The sequence below is a fragment of the Notamacropus eugenii genome, chromosome 3, assembly GCF_028372415.1.
Source record: "Notamacropus eugenii isolate mMacEug1 chromosome 3, mMacEug1.pri_v2, whole genome shotgun sequence".
NCBI lineage: Eukaryota > Metazoa > Chordata > Mammalia > Diprotodontia > Macropodidae > Notamacropus > Notamacropus eugenii.
Genome location: NC_092874.1, coordinates 171,259,473 through 171,281,150, shown reverse-complemented (window position 1 = coordinate 171,281,150; position 21,678 = coordinate 171,259,473). Strand labels below are relative to the sequence as shown.

Genomic DNA, 21,678 nt, shown 5'->3' with positions numbered 1-21,678 from the left:
ATGCATCCTACCTCATTTCTGTCTTAAAAATTCCTTATTTTCTTTCAAGTTTCAGGGGACATATCACTTTTCCTATATGGGCATAGCTTATACCTTATATCTTATACCTCCCAGCTGTTACCATCTTCTCGCACCTCAAATTTTCCTTGGGCATTTGTCTGATAACTTTTTTCTTGAGTTTCATGCCTTCTGTTATATTATATTGAATTTCATGCCAGTAGAATGTAAAGTCTATGAAGGCAGAGAGGGACTGTTTTGTTTTTGTCTTTAGATCATTCATAACCAATCCCATTTCTTATATAGAGTAGAGAATTTAGGTTTCTTTAAATTACAATGAAAAATTCTGTTAGAAAGTGATTGCACTGCTACAAAATTATATTCAAAGAATATTCACTGCAGCATTCAGATGATAGAGGGCTTATATGGATCATTTCTTAGTCCATAAAAATATATACATATTTTTTGCACTGAATCTAGAAAAGTCTCTCTTATGATTAGAAGAGTAATTCACTATAAGAATTGTATGTAGTATGACATAATTGGGATGACATGCAGCCTTTTAATTAAGAATCTTCCTTCATATAATGCAAGCTAACATTTTTGGGACATCATTGGTGTTTATAGTATAGTATGTATGTGACATCCTTGGCATTTTCCCATAGCATAGATACTATGGTATTGAGAAGATGTTCATTCTTTTAAAAGCATTTTTCTATTGAGTTCAGTCTCTTCTTTTGGAATACAAATTAAGTTTTGAAAATGGAAGGTTTTTTTAAAGTAGAGCAAGATGGGGGATGGGGAGGCATCAAGGACAAGAGAGCATTCCCATTGATGAGGTGAAAGACAAGGTTCTAGTTTCACTTTTGCCATCATAACTCATCTAGGTACCTACTGAAAGGGATTCTGTTTCCTGATATGAGTTTAGGAACTTCAGTGCAGAACTTGAGGACAGAGTGTTAGACAGCCTCCATCACACCTATCAAAGGGATCATGAAATGAGAATTAATTGAATGCCGAAACTAGGATTCTGATTTTAAACAAGATTTTATCACTGTCGTGATATGTGGCAGCTTTTCTTTTTAAGTGGATGGGACTTCTGTTCCCAGGCTAACTGACCACTTATACACATTTTATTTCAACTCACAATTCTAAACTTGTAGGCAGTTGATATAGTAAAGATTTTTTTTGGTTGTTCAGTGTTTTTTAGGCATGTCCTCCTCTTTGTAACCCCATTTGGGGTTTTCTTGACAAAGATATTGAAGGGGTTTACCCTTTTCTTTTCCAGCTCATTTTACAGGTGAAGAAACTGAGGCAAACAGTTAAGTGACTTGCCAAAAGGTTATACAGCTAATAAGTATCTGATTTTTAAATTTGAACTCAGGTCTTCCTGACTCCAGGCCTAGCACTCTATCCCTATGCCACCTAGATGCACCTCTACCCCTTTTTAAAGTTAGGGCTCCACTTAAAAAAAGCATACTTCTCATTTAGAACCAATAATTGAAAACTATTTTAAATACATCTATACTTATTCTAAATTTGAAATACTGAACTTATTTTTAACATAGCAGCTGAAAAGAGTTGGACTTAGGTCAGAAAGACAGCTTTGTGACCCTAGGCAAGTCACTTAACTACTCTCAGCCTCAGTTTACCCATTTAGAAAATGGGAAAAGTAATAGCATCTATTTTACAGGATTGCTGTATCAAATGAAATAATATATGTAACATGCTTTGCAAACTCTAAATTGCTATACAAATGCTGGCTATTGTCATTACTATAAGAGCATAGGTATTTAAAACTTGATTCATGCTCAAGTTTGGGTTGGACTAAATGGTTCCTCAGCTTCCTTCCAACTCTGAAATTCTGTGAAGATATGCCCTAAAAATTAGGTGTAGGAGATGGCGTGCTGCAATAGGCTAGAAGTCTGGAGGTCTATGGCTCTGTTCTGAGCTCTGCAAGTGAATTGCTTTGTGACCTTAGATAAGTCACTTACTTTGTTTCCCTCACCTTTAAAATGAGGGGGCTGGATTAAAGGATGTGTTATGGCCCCTTCCAGAGCTGTGATTCTAAGTTACAGGGCTTGGTTTTTCCAAATAGTCTGGTCTTTTTGTTTTCTTGAAAGCATAAAAGCCATGGCTTAAAAAAAAGTACCTTTACTCAATTACAGTCGATTATTCTTGATAATAGAAGAGAGAGATATGGCATGGATAGTTCAAAACAACAGATAATTAAAATTCATTTCTATCTTACTTTGGAATAGAATTTGTAATTTGCGTAATGCAACAGCATTATCCTCCAAATTGTGTTTTGCTTAGGCTAATGTTATTAGCCTAAGTATTTTGAACTTACAATGGAGGGGTGACCCAGAAATATTCTAGGTATCCAGAAGAAGCTAATTGGAGATGACAAATTAAAGCACGAAGTGGATAATCTGCAAGTGGGTAGTTGAGAGTTGAATATATTTGAATATCAGCAATTTCCAAGGAACATAGAATCTGTTAGGGGAACAGATAGAATTAATTCTCCTGTTTTCCATGCTTTTAATTAGGAAAAGGTGTGAACTCTTTGGAATTCAGACTTTTTTTTTTTGCCTTCCTTTTTATTTTTAGTCCTTGGCACAGTGTGTATGGCACATGGTAGTTGCAAGATGCCTATTGGATTGACTGTGTACCCTGTGTTTTTCATACCTTCAGAAACTAAGGCATAGTAAGGTTAAATCACTCCCATGCCAGTCCTTCATCTACCATCACCCTTTGAGTGAGTCAGAGGAAGAAGCAATTTCATATTGAAATCTGTCTCAAACAAGAAATGAAGCCATGATGCAGAGCAGGCATTAATAAAACTTACAGACTATGTTGGAGAACAAGAGCGTATTACAGGTTCTCTCTTGTATCACCATAATGCTTCATGTTTAGAGCTTGATAAGATCTTAATCCTCTGTAATGATACAACCCTAATGCTCTAACATTTCTATGCCAGGCAAATTGTGTCATATAATAAAAGTAACAACAGTTTATGGAAACTCTAAACGCATAATTTGTATGGAATTTTAATTAGAGTGCAATAGAAATCCCAGCCATCAGAAAACTCAATTTATTCTGCACTTCCACCATGATAGTAACTGGGATACATTGCATTTTTTGCATTACTTTGTTTGCTGTTTATAATTCCGCATTATCTTTTTTTTTTTTTTTGCCTTATATGATTTCAGTTTTTGTTATGACTACATAGACTTGAGTAACAAACTATAGAGAAACGGGCAATTTTCATTTGTTATACCTCCCAAGGTACTTTCCTCCCTGAGGAATTCCCCCCTTCCTCCACCCCTGTTCAGGTTCTTCTTCCAGAGCTAGGTTAAATCATCTGTTTACTTTCCTACCTTCATGGTAAGTTATCCTATTGGTTGTTCCTGTTGGTCCACTGCCACCTTTACTAGCCATTACTGCTATTAACAAGGATTAGGGGCTTTCCTTCATCAGGGGTGAAGTGCAGACTGCCACAAAGTGGGACGGGGCTAGGAAAATGCAGGACCAAGAGCCAGTAGCTGTGAAGAAAATGTTCCAATTCAAGTGCAAACCGTGGGCTCATTCCTAGCCCTCTGAATGTGGCCAGTCATATCCTCATCTAGTCCCAGCAGTAGTTCCTAAGAAGGTAGTGTTATTCTGATTCTAAGGTGCTCCCCCCTTCTCCCTTGATAGTGAAACCATAGCACTAAAAATTGCAACTGTTATGCCAGTAAATAGAACAGTCAGGTAAATAGACACTCTTACTGGCAATATGCATTGCATTATTTTTTTATTAGTTATTATGGCATCCCCTTTAGGGTAAGTTAGTATTATTTCTCTGTTACCTTTTATATAGAATACACTCATCTGCCTTGTCCGGTTCTTTCTCCTGTGCTGATTAGTTCATATGAAAGGACATCTCTAACTCTTCTTCCAAGTGGGTTCCAATAGGACCCCTGTAACCCTTCCTTCCAGGCAGAACAGAAATTACTTTGAAATTCTGTGTATTGTGGGTCAAGTGTATAAACTGACATTTTGCAGGGGTGAGGGGGAAAAAGAAAAAGGAAAAAAAAATTACATAATAACTGTATATTTGGAAGGAACAGCAAGTTGGATATGGTAAATTTACAGTTTCATGTGTAATTATCCTTTTTTATCGTACATGTTATGAAAATTTTGTTCTGTGAATTGAAAATAATTTTTTAAATTTTTTTTAAAAACTGCTGTCTTGAGCTAATCCCAACTCTTCTCCCATATTTGGGATGGCTGCCATCTCTATGGTGTGGCTGTTCCTATATGCAGCTCATACCTGGTCTTGGTCACCCATATCTCGTGACATGCCTATGTTTCACCCATGAAGAAACTCAAACACAACAAAATGCCTCACTAGAGTGCATAGAAAGACACTGGAAAAAAAAAGGATTAAAATTTCTAGACCCTGGTCTGAGGGATGCTTGGTTAGCCCATTCTAGAGCCAGGATTTTAGGAAAGTAATGACAATAAAAGACATTCTGTTATTATGTTGGCCTGTAGAAAAAAGTCAAATGGGGTTTGTCTTTACATGCACTGTGTATAAATCCTGAGAGAGAAATGTAATTTTATCTCTTTGACTAGAGAAGCAGCCTCTATCCGCCTCTTCCAACCTTTTTCAGACATTTCTGTTCCTATTTCAGAATGTGCACTGCTGTATTCAATCCACAGCCAAATTGAGCTAGGCAAAATAGCTTTTAAGTTCTGTGATTTTTTTTAAACTGGGCATTCTAAGGTTAGAACTCTTTTGAAGTGTGGGTCACAGAGAAGGTGGAGTGGAGGACAGGGTTCCAGGAGGTTTAGGCTGTTCTAGCATACAAATGATTTAACAGTTCTTCTTTTGACTTTGAAAAGTGCCATTGATGTTTCTTCAAACAATAAACAAATTCATCTAGTTTCCTTCTCTCTCCATCAGAAAATGTATGTTATTCAGCTTTGTCTTGCAGTCATGTTTGCACACGCACACACACACACACACACACACACACACACACACACACACACACATACACACACAGAGTTTTCCAGGTAAGGTCTTTTTTTAAACATAAAGCCCCACAAAAATGTTAGCATTTATCCCCTAATCTCTTCCTTCCTTTGTAAAACAACTAGATATGATATACCTCATATGGTACTGCTATGTGCTATGTGTTGTACTCAAAGTTCCTATAACCCCTTCCGCCCATCCCCTCTCTCATCTTCAATCATGCCTGCTAATTCTTTTTCTGCTTAGTGGACTGTATGTATAATTATTCTGCTGGGTATATGTACAACCTGCCTCCTCCCCCAATTTCTTCAGTCATCATAGAAATATAGAATTTATAGCAGAATGAGAACTTAGAGGTCATTTAGTACATCTCCTTTATTTTACATACAAGGAAATTGAGGCTCAGAGAAATTCAGTGACTTAGCCAAAGCCACACAATGCTAGCTGGTGTCAGAGCCTGAAGTAGAAGTCAAGTCTCCTAACTCTGTTGCTACTCATTCCACCATCCCTGGTGGTGAGAAGTCCAACTTCTGAACCAATCATTTTCTTCCAGACATTCTCATTTATTATTGTCACTGCATTCTTCTCTTTGTGTTCAATCTTATAACGTCCTTTAGAGATTGAGCTTGACAAATATACAACATGCATACATATACATATTCACATGTGTTATACATCTATACATATATAATGCATTTGTACATATATTTCAACCAAAGATCTTTACAAATATATGCAAAAAAAAATCTTAGGTGAATCCTGTTGTCTCTGCGAGCCATAGTTTCTTCATCTACAAAAAAGAGCATTGAACGAGTCATGAGCTTTGAGACCTCCTCTTATAAAGGGTTTTTTTTTTTGAGTAGCAAAGATTACGATTATATTATCATTTTTATAGTTCAATCTGGTTTTCACACATTATAACAGTATGGACCCTATTAACCAAGTGCATGATAATAGCCTATTATTATAATACACTAGGATATCATAAATTTTAATGTAACGATCTCTTCTTGCCACAGTTCTATTAATAGAGATCTCACTTATGTGTATATGGGGTGTGAAGAATTTGAGGGGATGCATACAAAAGTAAAAGAACCAGCTCTTGGGGATCCTACTGAAAGCAACTCCCTCCATCCCCCCGTTTTCAAGTCAGTCTCTAAATTCTGACTCTAAATTTCGCCAACCTCATAAGAGTTCCATGTGTATTTCACATTATTACTGTTCACTTCAACCTACTTTTTTAAATAGGGGCAGTGGATTTTTGATAGTGCCTAAAACTGGATCTTGTTCAGATTCTTTGCAGATATCTCCTCATTCATTCATTCCAATATAAACAGTCACCAAGAATGGCTAGAATTCATATTACATTTACTGGAGAAAATGCACTATTGCTTTCTAGGATGACTACCAGGTAAATTGTGGGAAGGCCTTTAAATATAGCGATAAAATGTCATCTTTATTGCTTTTCTACCTTTTCCAGCATTTTCCCCTCAGTTTTTCACATTTTAGTCCTTTATGATAATTTTATATGGAGCCCTGAGGGCATTCTCTTGCTGTCTTAGAGGATGTTTTGCCTTGTTCATAGTCCCTTGAAGGAGAGAACCATTAAATCTTAGCCACGTTGGGTCTCTCAGTCTGGAACTAAAACTACACCTAAGCTACACTGTCATTACAAATTGAGGCTCCTTTAAGGCACCAGATAAATTTATAACCTTCTTAAAGAATGAGAAGTGCTCTTCCCGTGGCAATCAAGGACAGAGGATTCTTTTTGCAACAAGCCTGAATTGGAACACTCATTCGTTCGTAATTTGAGGTTCAACCTCTAAACTACCACCTTTTCAACTTAAAAAAAATGAGACACACACAAATACACATATATCTACAGATACTTAGATGTATAGATATATTACTTTAAACAACCTGAACCCATTTTAATTGGTGCAGTGAAAAGAGTATTGGGTGCTGGTTGAGGTGGTATAGGTCTGTAATTCCTGCTTGCAAGGGAGGCTGAGGCTGATGGAATACTTTAGCTCAGGCGTTCTGAACTCCAGTAATGTTAAAAAAAAAAAAATACTGATTGGGTATCTGCCTGAAGCCTGGGACCAATATGGGTGAGCCCTTGAGAGTCAGAGAGTGGGAGGAGAGGGAGAAGAGAACAGGCTGCCTAAGAAGCAGGCAGACTGGTGCAGGTAAGAAAAAGCAGGTCAAAGCTTCTGGGAGAGCAGCAGTAGAATCAGGCCCGTGAGGGAGTAACTCCTGTACTTCAGCCTGACTGAGACAAGGAGACTAAGTCTCAAGTGAAAAAAAAATGGAAGAGGAAGAAAAGAAAGGAAAAAAGATTATTAGATTTTGGAACAGAAGACCTGAGTTCAAACTTGAGCTTACAGTTTCCCATCTCTGTGCTTGAACGAGTCTCTTCTACCTAATCAGTTACTTTTCTCATGTGTCACATGTTGGAGTTGTACGCCCTGGGTCTGTAACAATCCTTCCAGCTCCAGCTCTGTGAGACCACCTCACAGTGCCTTGGGAATAACGCTGGTGACGGAAATTCTTGTTATAACAACTAAAACGATAACAGCTGCTATTTGTGTCATTTAATATAAGAATATCCACAATACTTACACATAATTACACAACACAGTCTTATAAAATATTTATATATTATAATTAATATAATAAATTTATTATATAGTTTACGTAATGCTTTTCAGTTTTCAAAACGTGTATATACATTCATACATGTATATGCATATATCTAGCATCTATATATGTGTGTGTGTATATGTACATACACATACATCTATACAAACACGTGTGCATGCATATACCTTTGATCCTCACAATAACCTTGTCTAGTGGATGCTATTATTATGCCCATTTTACAGATGAGGAAACTGAAGCTGAGAGAGGTTAAGCTGGTAACACAGCTAATTAGTATCTGAGACAATATTCTCCTTCATTCCAAATCCAGCATTATCTCTACTACACCATGCTGCTTCAACTACTGATTACTGATTTCCAAGAATTTTGCAATCCATGAGGATGTTTTGTTTTGCACTCTCCCCCCCACCCCCCAGGTATTTATAGTCCCTAGTCATGTGTCCTAAAAACTTCTTGATTCAATAAGCATTTTTGTTACTTGCCCACTACAAAAGGGATCATGCCCACAAGATCAAGGGATCTTGCTGTCTAGTTATAAGGATATGACATGCTACAAAGAACTATGTTATAGAACAGACATACATAAGAGTTATTAATGAAGTGCTTTGGGAGACTTGGAAACAAATAGTATTTGTACCTGGAGGAGTTAAGAAAGTCTTCATAGAGGAGGTTTGACCAAATTAGGAAGGACAGGTAGGAGATCATCAAGCAGAAATGGGGGAAAACATAATCCAAAAAAGAGGATAGCATGGATACAGAGACAGGAAAATATGGGATAGCAAGCCTTCTAGTTTTGTATGGAGGCTCAAGCAATGTTCATAGCTGGCAAAAGCTGCATGAGCTAGGGTTGTAAAGGTAGGCTGGAATGAGATTTTGGCAGTCCTTAAATGCTAGGCTAAGGAGGATTGATTTCATTCAGTGTGTGCTGGAGCCAGCTCAGACTGGTTCTGTGGGTTTCCAATTTTTCACTGTAAGCATTATACCCTGGAACTCAGCAAGCTACAGATGACAACTTGATTTATTTGACTGATCATCTTGACTTAAGAAAAGAGATGGAGGAAAAATAATGTGGATTAAATTTATAAGAGTATTTTCATGAGAGCTAGTTGTTAAATATTAACCAGAATGCCCTTGATTATATTCATTAAGCAATAGGAGTACTTGAAGGGTTTTGAGAAGAGGGATGCATAAAAGGAAGATTAATTTAGCAGTAGAGTGGGAAGTAGCGTGGTTCAATATGAAGAGTACTGAGTTTGGCCCAAGAGGACCTGGGTTCAAGTTCTAACCTGTGTGATCTTGTATGTCAGTTGATCTCCATGGGCCTCAGTTTTTCTTAGTTTGAAATAGATCATTTCTAAGTTCCTTTCCCACTGTAAATCATTGATCTTATAGCAATCCTCTGAAGATATACTGATGGGTAGGGGAAGTAGAGATGAAGAGACCAGTTAAGGGGAAATGGCAGTAGCCTACATGGGGTTAATAAGAGCCATGGTGGGCAGGGTGGGGGAGGATTTGAAACATTGGACAGATGCAAAGATGTTTCAGAGACAATATGTGGCAGTGGGTTAGAGATGAGAGTTGGAGAAGATGGAAGAGTCAAAAGAGTCAAGAACTTGAAAATGGTGGCATCATTGAATAGACAGAGAAATCAAAGAGAGCACCATGTCTGAATGGGAATGGCAGATTAGGCTGTAGAACCGAGTGATAAGCAGTTGGAAATTCAGTTTTGAAATGCAGGGGAAGAGATTAGTTATAAACCCTTGGGAAGGAAAATAGAAGTAAGAGTTGAAGCTGTGAATAATAGACACTGGACTCTGGAAGGAATCTGAGAAATCATCTTGCCTCATTGTCTTAATTAATGAAGAAACTGAAAGTTGAGGAAATTAAGCTGCTAGGTTGCCCTTCTAGTTAGTGGCAGATCTCCCTGGCTGCCAGTCTAGACCTCTTTACTATTATTTTTCCATTTTTTCCTATTTGTCCTTGTAAAAACAGGAATGGAAAAGATACAACTCCAGCATAGAGCCATGAAGCTGGGACTATATGGCTTATGCTCGCAATTATTTGAATGTCCTCCATATTTTTGAGTTCCATTCCTATATCACCAACTCTGGCTTGCTGTCTCCTAATGTCCCAGCTTCTGATTTCTTTCTTCTGGCATGAAATGTTCATTCTTTGATCTCCCAGCATGCTGTCACTTGGAGAAATAGTGTTGTGTAATAATAATACTTTTAAAAGGACATTAGGTTTCAAGAGAAGTCCACTGGCATTCAGGAAAGACAAATTGACTACAACACTTACTGTCTTACAGACTTTGGGCAAGTTGCTTAAGCAATCCAAGTGTTAAGTTTCTATGTGTGTAAAATCTAGACTGGATGAGATGACTTCTGAAGTATTATTCAGCTTTATCTATAACTTCTTGAGCCCTATCCACTTCTTACCCCATGTAGTACTTAGCTGCCTAGTGTTATAGTACACTAGTGGCTAACTCTGCCATGTTCTACATTGCTTACACTTTTGGCTTGGTACTGGGCATATAGTGGACACTCAGAGATTATTGTTGATTGGTTGATTCTTATGAAACAGAAGATATAATGAAATATAAAGGAAAAGCAGAGCATATTAAGGTTCTCATTAAGCTCACTGTCTAATTCTCATTAAGGCTGCCCTGGTTTCTTTTATATCTTGAGCACGTGGGCCCCAGTGCTAATTTTCAAGCCTGTCTTGATCCCTAATGTTATATCATTTTTATCTGCTCTAAGGGATGGCAGGTTTTCCTTATTCACTCTTTTCTTTCTTGACTCTCTTAAAAATAATACATTTAGTGGAAAGAAAAACCTTCAAGACCAAGAAGTGAATGATGAGTTCTCATGCTTTACTCAAGAGCTTCTTAAAGATCCCTTCTCCTCATTTCAACTCTTGTGGAACCAAAAAATCTTAGATTTTTTTGTTGCTGAAGGGTTAAGGGAGAAGAAGAATAGAGAGGAGGTCTTAGTTTTCTTGAATTCCAAATTTTTCATGCAAAACCCAAATCTCTCTTTAGTGCTGAGGGATATCAAATAATTGAGTTTGGGGAGGATTATTTGAGGAGTATTATGCGATTATGCAGTCATATTCATTATTGTCTATTCTGAATAAATTGCTGATGTTTCAAACGATAAAAAGTGACTACAGTGACATCCTTTTCATTTGATTTAACTAGCATCGTATTACAGTAGCTACAGTGAGCTTTAAAGGAAAAATGAAGAAGTGTTTCTCAAAAGGACTTTGTTGTCATCAGTAATAAGTTAATCAGTAAACAGTCAAATACATGCCCTCCTCTGTAAAACTGCTAGTAATTTTTTCCTTTTGCTCTTTGCCAGTACTAAGTTTAGGGCTGTGTCTGAGGCTTACATGTAAACATCTTTGTTGCCCAAGATATCCCCAAAGACCCAGCAGCTCTTTGTTCCTTGGGTTGGCCTCCTTATGGGCAATGCAGTGTATCAGCCAGAACCTAGAATCTTTATGTGAAATAGAATTTACTTTTTGAAAGGATCAATAAAACTCTGTAGAAATCCTAATTTATCCACTAAGAATCCAGTGGGCACCTCTCCAGGCCCCTTAGGGAATGAAACTTACAATTATATCAGAGTTATAACTAGGTCAGAGGACTGGGGCTTTGCCTCAGGTTGCAGAATTTGGAGAACGCCAACAGGCCTTCAGTATGTAGAAGCAACTATGTAGAAATCACAGAACTTGTATTGCCTCATTAGTAATACTACCAAGTTAAAATGGAAAACTTTAAAGGCTGGGATAATTTCCCTATTTCTGTCCTCTTCCCACCCATTGTCACCTCCACCCACTCCCCAACTAAGGGTGTACTGCTTATCCCAAGTTCCCTTTGTGGTACAAAAATCCCTACAGCTCTCACAGTGTCTAAAAATATACATTTATTGCTTTCATTTTGACATTGCCTTCATATCCAAATGTATCCCCTCCCCTTCTACTTCCCAGAGAGTCATCCCTTCTAGCAAAGAATATTAAAGGCAAGTAGAAGAGAGGAAACATTTGAGCAAAGCTCACCTATACCTCAGTAGCATCTGACAGTTGATGCATTTGCACCCTAGACTCAGAGCATCTCTGAGCCATAGGATTTTAGAACTGAATGGAGCTTGAGGCGTGGTCTCATTGAACCTGTTCATTTTATGCACTTGAGGAAAAGGAAGCCCAGAAGAGTAAGAAGACTATCTCAAAGTCACACAGCTAGTTAGTGGCAGAGCCAGGAAAATGAATAATTATTCCCATTTGTGTGAGCCTTTATAGTTACAATGCTTGCTTTTTTTTTTTTTTTTTTGATGGTTTGATCCTCAGAACAGCCCAGTGAAGTGAATAGTGAAGGTTTTAAGGGACTGCTGTGTGGAAGAGGAATCAGCTTTGTTTTGTTTGTACCCAGAGAACAGAGTTAGGGGCAGTGGAGAGAGGCAGATTCAGGTTGAGATGAGGAAGGATTATCTCATAATTAGAGTTATGGAGTAGACTCCTTTGAAAGGCACAGGGTTTCCCCTCCCCAAAGGCCTTCAGGTATAGGCCATTTTGTCTTCTGGAGATTTCTTTGTTCAGGTATGAGTGGCCTGTATTGTCTCCAATGTTCCTTCTGAAATTCTGAGTTCCTGTGAATTTGAGGATTGGAGAAGTTTGAATTACTTGTCTTAAGGTCACAGAACTGAAACTAATACCCCAAGTCTCCTATTCCCCAATATAGTACTCCTTTCAGGACATCAAATTCCATAGACATAACCTCACAATAAAATTATTAGACAAATTTATAGCAATTCAAAGATTATGCAAGAGAAGAGATAGAGATATATAAAGCCTTATAGATTTGACATACATATATGAATGTTTCTGTGATATTTTCATTTCCCTCTAATTCATGTGATCAGTGCTTTGTTTTTCCTTTTAAAACCATATTTTCTGATAGTATAGTACAGGAGAAAATAAGAAATGGAAAAATGAAAATTGTCAAAACTTTGAAATTACTTTATTTTATGAACCAGGGAAGAAAAGGGCAAAATATATTATTTTATGGCTCATAAAACATACAACACATCCTCACATCATTGAACTCAAACTGATTACTGATTTTGGTGCGGCAAATTAGGAGGAATGCCAGATTTGAAGTCAGGAGAACTCTCCTGTCTCTTGTGCTTAATAAGCCATGTGACCATGAGACCACTTCCATTTCTCTGAACCTCAGTTTCCTTATCTGTAAAATGAAGAAAATCATGTTTATATTCCCTAACTCAGAGAACTATTTTGAGAAAAGCAATTTGTAGGCTAGCTGTGTGATTCTGGGTAAGGTCCTTAATTTCTTATTGCTCCCGCTGCTCTCTCCCATTACTGACAAAATCACAGGTCTGATATTTTTTAAAAACTGCAATGTAGTTGTGAATTTTCTTGTTATAATTGTTGGTGCTTACCCGCTACTAAATGGAATCAGATGAGGGGAAGGATAAAAGTGTGAAACAAATCTGTAACAAAGAACAGAAAAGCATAGTAGAGGCTTGAATTTGAAATGGCATACAGTAGCAAGGTCAAAATGTGTAATGAATCCACAAATTGCATCTTTCAACAAATTTGCAAATAGATATTGGCAGCTAGATGATACAGTGGTAAGAGTGCCGGACCTGGAAGATCCAAGGTCAAATCCTGCTTACTTACTGTCTACTTACTAGCCCTGTGACTATGGACAGGAGCTCATCTAGTACAGGAGTGCCAAAATCCAGTAGAAACAGGGGCCCCAAATCTGTACCCAAGGATCCGTAGGGGCTGCATATTGACTTAGTTTTTTAATACTGTATTATCTATGTTTTATTACATTTTAATTTATTTTGTTAAATATTTCCCAATTACATTTTAATCTGGTTTGGCCCCTCACCTGCATTCAGAAGTCTTGTGGGCCTTGTGTTTGACCCTTCAGATCTACTCTAACTCTTCACTTTATGGAAGAGGAAACTGACTGAAGTAAAGCCAAGTTACCCAACGTACTGGAAATCACGCAGGTGGTATAAGAACCAACTCCTCTAGGGCCGTCCCCCATTCGCCTGCCTGTGTGTTCTCTCTGGGGGCCTATAGATTCTATTTGCACCACACAGTTTTCTTTTTCTCCTAGTGCTGTAAGGTTTTCTTTGGTGAAATATTATGTTCAAGCCCTTTCCTTATTTCTGAATTTTATGTAATATTGGCCTAGTGACAAGTATATGTATATTTGTTATTTCTCTTTGCGATTACATACCTATAATGGAATACACATTTAATATGTGAATTGGTGGCAAATGCCAGAGAGTACAAATTTGTTATCCTACCAGCACATCAGTTGGGTTATTATGGTAGACCTATATCCATGTACTGTTCCCTCTGGGCTTTGCCTAACATTTTGTACCCCTCTCATGACCATAAAGACTTTCCTAGTCCTTCCGATAGCTGAGTAGTTATTTGTTATCTGTTTGCATCTCTGTTAGACAGTAAGATCCATGAGGCTAGGAACCTTATCTTAATTATCTTCCTATCTCCTCAAAATCTAGCACAATATTTTACACATGGTATAGGAATTGTTACATGAATGAATAAATAAATGAATAGGTCAGACCCTGTTTCTTCTTGCCTATTGTTATCCAACCAGTCCTTCCCCCTACATGTCTATTCAAGTGCCAAGACCTGCTTTTTCCGCTTCCATTTTCTACCTCTCATTTTCCCTCCCATTATAACTGCCCTCATTAAGCCTTTAGTTTTTCTCATGTAGAATATTTTAATAGACTCCTATTAGGTCTTCCTACCTCTATTTTATCCCCTCTCCACGGCAAATTCCATATTGCTGCCTGAGTAATACTCCTAATATACTCAAATGACCATGTTATTCCTTGACTCAAAAACTTTCAGTGCCTTTAGTTACCTACTGAATAAAGCATGAGCCCTTGACCATGACTCTTGAGGCCTTTGGCAATCTGTCTTTCATCTTATTGAGCCCCATTGCTGTGTATTCTACATCATTCCCAATTGGACTCCTTTCTATTCTTTATTATTATCCTTCTGCCTCAGTCTTCATGTATTTTGCTCATTTGTGGAAAAGACCACGTCTACCCTTTTCTCATTCTGTTGATGCATTGTGATATAGTGGAAAAAGTATTAATTTGATATTAAAGGCCCTGGGTTCAGATCCTGGCCCTGCCATTTATTACCTATGTGACCTTGTATAAAATATAATGATTTTCTGAGTATCAGTCTCTTCCTCTGTTTAGAAAAAAAGGAGGTTGCAGGTTGGATTTGGTGACCACTATGTCTGATTGTATGAAGCTCTTTCTGTCATTTTAAGTCTAATTCATATACCCATATGTTGTTCCCTTTGTGAATCCTTTCCTGATAGCCACCCCCTCCAGACAAAAGTGATCTCTCTTTAATTGCTTAGAGTACTTTATTTGATTCTCTTGAGCCCTTTCTGTTACTTGTGATCATTCTTCTGTATGAAGATGTTTTACCTCTTTTCCACCCCATGCTATAGTCTGTAGCTTGACTGTGTAGATTTCCAAAATTGTGTCACCAATAAAATGAGTGCATTTTTTTTTGCACCAGACCTGTGATTCCATTGGTATAGGAAATTCCAGTAAAGAAACTCCCTCTAACAATGTAGATGAGTACCTTTGGCTACAGAGAATTACAGAAGGCCACCTCCTTAGAGGTTAAGGGACTTGCCCAGGGTCATATATTCTGTATGTGTTCACAGCAGAACTTGAATGCTGTTTTTCTTGAATCTATCCACTTTGTCAGGCTCCTTCTGTATGAGGCCTTCTTACATCATCATCATCATCACCACCACCACCACTAGCATTCTTATAGCATTTTAAGGCTGTAAAGCACTTTGCACATATTGGCTTGATTTAGCTTCACCACAACTCTGAAAGGCAAGTGCACGTAGCAAGGGTTATATGCCCCATTTTACAAATGAGGAAACTGAGACACACAGGAGGGAGGAGGTTAAGTTACTTACTCAGGGTCACTCAACTAGTAAGTATTTGTGTTCAAATTTGAGCTTGGTTCTTCCTCATTCCAAGTTCAGTGATTTGTCCCCATGTACCATCTAGTTGCCACATAACATTTTATATATTTAATAAATGGTTACTGGGTTAAATTCAAAACACTGTGTAAAGTGCTAGAGATACAAAGATGAAACTGAAACAATCCCTTTCCTCAAGAAAATTTCATTCTTTTGGAGGTATACAATATGCAATGGAAAATGAATGAAATATGAGCAAATCAAAGAAGGATAGATACTACCAACTGGGGAAATCAGGAAAATGTTCCCACATGAAACACTTGCTACCTGAGCTGAAGAATTCTAAGAGACAAGCAAATAAAGACTGTTCCAGGAATAAGGGATGGTATATGAAAAAGTGAAGATAGAGGAGTCAGACTGTTATATTTGAGAAATTTATAGTATTCTAGCCAACTTATCTGGAACCTAGACTGCCCAAAGGAAAATAATATGAGATAAGTTCAGAAATGTAGGTGATAGCCAGATAGATGTGGAGGGTTTTAGATGCCAAATTGAGAAGGTAATAGGAAACCACTGAAGATCTGTGATCTGGGAGTGACATGGTCAAATTTATGTTTTAGGATTATTGATTTGGCATTTCTAGGGAGGATGGGTTGGAGAGCTAGAGGGAACAGAGGCCGAATGAGGAGACTATTTCATTAGTCTAGGGGAAAGCATATTATTTTCTATTTTCTTCAGTTCCTTGAAAATAGTTATTGTGTCTTCCCCCCAATCTTCTCTTCTCCAGAATGAATATCTTCAGTTCCTTCCAATGATCCTTATATGGTATATTCTCAAGAACTTTTCCCATCCTGGCCCATCTAGATATGCTCCAACCTTTCATTGTCCTTCCTAAAAACATGGCACCCAGAAATGAAGACATTGGGTGGGAAACCTGTGGTCTCAAGGCCATGTGTGGCCCTTGAGGTCCTCAAGTGTGGCCCTTTGACTGAATCCAAAACTTCACAGAACAGATCTCCTTAGTGACCTCAGGGGTGCAGGTTCTCCACCCCTGCCCTAGATTTTGTCCGATTAGGACAGAATAAAGCAGGACTATCCACTTTCTCCTCTCTTTACCTATCACAGGAACCATTTTCGATTTCTACAATCATAAAATTCCAAGCATCCAAGAGTCAGCTTTCACCCCTCCTCTGAAACTTTTACTTGTCTCTTTTTTTTAATTGCCTAGAAAAGTTGAATTCCAGTTAGTAACTCTTCTGAAATGCCACTTTTCCTAGGCACCAGAAAATGTCAAGGAATTGTTTTTAATAATGGAAGTGATTAATCTCTCTGACACTGTCAAAGGAAAGAGTAGAAGTCTGTTGTTAGAGATTATAAGCCCCACTAGCTATAAAGATTTAAGTTGCATTCCTTTTTTTAATGTGGAAGCAATTTTATGAGTTGGATTTTTGCATTTAAAAAAAATGTGGATATGTCCTTCATATTTAGTTTCACATGTATCATTTTTACCATCCTGTAGATGTGAATGTAATAGGAGATAGACCCATGAACATATTGTCGAATTGGATACGAAGAACTGATGTCTTCTCTTACTTTTTGATAACCTTATCATCTGAGTTTGGATAATTTTCTAGCATGGTACACTGGAAAGTCCAAGAGATTTACAATAAAAATCAAGTTCAAATTGCAGTTCTTCCACTACTACCTGAGTAACCTTGCACTTAACCTCTTTAAGACTCAGTTTCTTCCACTGTAAAATGAACAGCTTGGATTAGATTATACTGTATTCCCTTGTAGCCCTAAATTTATAATGCTGTTTGTGATAGGGAAAGTGTTTAGACTTCATGACTCTTTGTTATATACCTCTCCCCCAACCCCACCAAAAAAGTAAGGAATATTAACATCTGGAACTAATTAGGTTGCTCTCATTTGATAGCAATATTATGCTTGTTAAGATCCACTGAGCTGTAAAAACACATCATTAAAACATCTGAGGTAGAATTTAGGAACACAGACTTTCTTCTCCTTGAAGGACACTCCAATTTTTAAAAATTTTTCTTGATATCTAACAGAGCATTGTCATCTTTTCTGCTCAAGTCGATCTGCTTCTCGTTCACAGGTTGTAATTGTGATTTCAGAGAATAGGTGTGTGAGATGAAAGGTTTTTAAACCTGCCAAATATTATGCATATGTGTGTGTATGCACATAGCCCAAATTAAAAGAAAAACCATTCAGATCAACATCAGGAAATGAAGCATCTGTGAAATTGTAGAGGAAACAATGAGGCCGTTCGCAGCCCTTCATTACATGTTATCTTTGTGTATTAGAAACCAGAAGAGCTGTAAAATATGTGCAGAATTGAGTAGGATGCAGGGTGTAACCTCTTACCACGCAAAGTTGGCAAGGAAGACATAACTTCTTGATGTTCTGCATGCTCTTATGTAACCTTGGACAAACTGTTCTACTAACAATCTTGACTTTTTCCCTCACTGACCCAAAAAAAAGATTAAGCTTCAGCCTTCCAAATATTTTTGATAGATAAACAAATTTTCTTTGTCTCAGCTACAGAGAAGTTACTTAAAACCGCACCTCAAAAATTGTCCATGTCACTGACCACTGGGCTACAGGTGAGCATCCTGGGTTGGTAGGCACAAGAGCTTTGCTCTCGATGATATTTCAGGCTTTAAAAAATACTTTGTAAAAATACAGCTCTCAAAACTGTACTGAATTGCATCCTAGATTTATCTCAGCATCCTATTACCAATAGGATGAGGTTTGTTTGGGTGTGCTGTTATTGTCAGATCATTTCCTTTATGATTAGAAAACAGAAAAGTTGGAGTGGGAGAGTGGTGTTAAGTAGCCAGTGTTTATAACTGTGAGCCAGAAACTTCTGATTTTAAATTCTATTAAGAGTACTGCTAACCTAGGGTCTGCAGAAAGCCACTTGGTCCTCTCCTTTTCCTGCTCATTCCTTCTTTTCTCTTTTTTTACTCCCTAAATTTCTATTTGCCTTGTTCTTGTGTGAATTTTTCAACAGCTGCTTTAACCAATATCAAGCTTCTTCCCCCTTTGTCTTTAAAAATATGTTTTTATATCTTGATTTTGTATTTTTCTACCAGCCACTAATCCATATTTCTAACGCACGCTGCTATTTTGTCATTAGCCACCCAGTCTTAAATATTTTGATCTCTTACTATGGAACAGAATCTTTGTTTGTATTTGTTTTTGTATTTTGATGGAATGATCACTTAGGCTGCACTAGAATATTACTGTGGAAGGTCTCTAAATTCTAAATCTCTTGATATTATGTGAAAATTTATAGGAGGTATGTATTTATTCTAAGCCTAAATTTTTCCCCTGTGTGAAAGTGGGCTAAAGTCCTTCACAGTTGTGAGAGATGAAAGTGTGATATGAATCAGGCAAATCTAATACTTTGAGAGTTTGTTACTGATATGGAGAAGTGATCATATCCCAGTATGAATTCTTTGCCTCTCTAAATGCTAGTTAGGAAGAAGCAACATAAATATTGTGCAAAGAGCGTTGGATTTAACATTAGAGGACTTGGGTTTGACCTCCAACTTTGCTGCTTAACATCTATGTGACCTTTGTCAAGTTATTTAACATATCTGGGCCTCAGTTTTCTCATAGGTGAAACAGAGGGGTTGGATTAGATAGATAACCTCAAGGATCCCTATCAGCCCCAGGTCTATGATACTACAACCTCTGCTTGTAGTATCATAGTAAGCTCTTGCAGGGTTAAAGTCTTACAAGACCTTTTCAGTCATCCATGTAGCCTATGGCCTTTGGGTGGATGCAGGCTGTACTTAAATATACTCACCCTTTGCCAGTCAACAGAGCTGCTTCAGTGCTTTTATTCCTCCTAGAATTTCGTAATGAAATGGTCTCCAGTTAAGGGCAGGGAACACAGTTGCAATAGTAAGAGTTAATGGACCACAGTGAATGGACTAGCTGAGAACTGGAACATTGTTTGTGTCCTAAACTCCTGATTCCTGCATTGATGTGGAAACAGTTTTGTAAAAAAGAAAAAGAACAATCCTTTTGTTTCTCTCTCTCTCTCTCTCTATATATATATATATACACACACACACACATATATATATATTGAATGGAAGAAAAAAATGTAAGATATTTAAACATAGTTAGTTTGTCCTTCCACCTGGAGATTATGTTGTCCATAGATGAAGAAGCATAATTACTAAAAGTAAGACACTAAGTCGACTGCTGAGTTTCTTGTGTACAGGTCCTTTTTTTTTTTTTTTAAATCTAAATCTGACCTTTAATATACTCAGTACAAGTCCTTCACTTTTTTGGATTCCTACAGCATTTTATTGGTTCTTTTATGTACTCAGTTAGGTGGCACAGTGGAAAGAGCACTGGGCCTGGAGTTGGAAGTTGTTGCGTCTGACTCTTGGTGACCCCATTTGGAGTTTCCTTGTCAAAGATTTTTTTTCACCCACCCATTTTACAGATGAGGGAACTAAAACAAACAGGGTTAAGTGACATGTGCAGGGTCATAGTGCTAGTGAGTGTGCGAGATCATATTTGAACTCAGGTCCTCCTGACTCCACGATTGGTACTCTATCCACTGCACCACCTAGCTGACCTGAGTTCAAATCTTGTCTCAGACACTAACTAGCTGTGTGACCCTGAGCAGGTCATTTCACTCTGTTTGCCTCAGTTTTCTCATCTGTAAAATAGCTAGAGAAGAAAATGACAAACCACTTTAATATCTTTGCCAAGAAAACCCCCTGGACAGCATTGTGGTGCTTTGTATGGTCCATGGGGTCATGAAGAATCTGACATGACTAAACAAAAATTAGGTACTTAGTAATCTGTGTATATATGTTTTATCTTTCCTTTTAAATAAGTTTCTAGAGCATAGTTGCTGTATTTATTTGTGTCTCTCTTAGCGTCCAGCATAGTGCCTTACACGTGTTGGAATACATTCAGCTAGTTGTGCTGGGGTGTTCTACCTGCTGTCTTTGCAGTGACCCTTTCTCATTTACCTTCATTGGTATGCAAGTATTTCGCATACACATTTATTCTGTTTGTGGTTTACTTATGCCATGTGTATCCCTGAATTTTCACTTGCTTGAAAACAAGTTCTCGTTTGATGTTTACGATACGCCCTGCCTTAGATACCTCAGAGTCCCTTTCCTTTGTCCTTCCTGCCCTGTCTTGGTACATCAAGCTTAAACTACTCAGTTTAAAAGTTCCATCGATATTCGGAGACTTCTTCAGCTTCTCCGTCCTTGGGATCAAATGCTCTAAGGCCCCATCATTGCCGTTAGGAAGTGAGTATTGGCCAAAGCCGTGACTTTTCATACGTTGGACAAGTATTTACTGAGCAGGGCGCAATGTTAGCAACGTTAGCATCTCGGAGAATGTGAGAAAATACCATTTCTTTTATCCTGAAGAATGTTTTCTGCCTCAGTAGCCAGATATAGGTCCATTAAAGCTGAGTGCATTACAGGATCCATTGTTGCAGTTTTTAAAGTAGGGTTTCTAAAGAAGGTAGTTGAAACTTCCCAGTGGAACTGATTCAATTTAAACAAATCCCAACACCTACTGTCTGCCAGGCATTGTGTTAGGCACCGAGGGAGACAAAAATTTACGGTTACTTTGAGAGTAAGGAACACTAAAATAAATAGACTGTCTTCAGTGCCATGTTAAGTAGTGCAGTTCCTTGGAAGGTTCAGCATTTAAGAGCTGGCTGAAGAAAGGAAGATCTCATAGCAGAGTCCATGGCCCCTCAATTCTGCTTATTCTTGAAGAACCTTTCCGTGGGTCGGTTAGGCAACTGGAGTAACTTTGTCCATGAATACTTGTTTTGGTCGTATTGGTCTGAGTACTATATAGAACAGGTTTATGACACAGGTTCTATTATTTTAAATGAAAGGCTCTATATGGCATAATACATCATATATAGTAATATATTTTTATACACTTG

General features: G+C 37.8%; 1 protein-coding gene across 44 annotated transcripts in view; it reads left to right on the top strand.

The window, feature by feature from the left end:
- The window catches only part of CELF2 (CUGBP Elav-like family member 2), a 620,126-nt gene that overhangs the window by 271,687 nt on the left and 326,761 nt on the right, over window positions 1–21,678 (top strand). For 2 of the 44 annotated variants that reach the window (XM_072653394.1, XM_072653382.1), the window contains exon 1: window positions 5–18,334. The exons of the other annotated variants lie outside the window; for them this stretch is intronic. The gene's annotated coding sequence lies outside the window, so the exon portion shown is untranslated. Of the gene's footprint in view, window positions 1–4; window positions 18,335–21,678 lie in introns of those variants that run through there. 44 annotated transcript variants of the gene reach the window in all.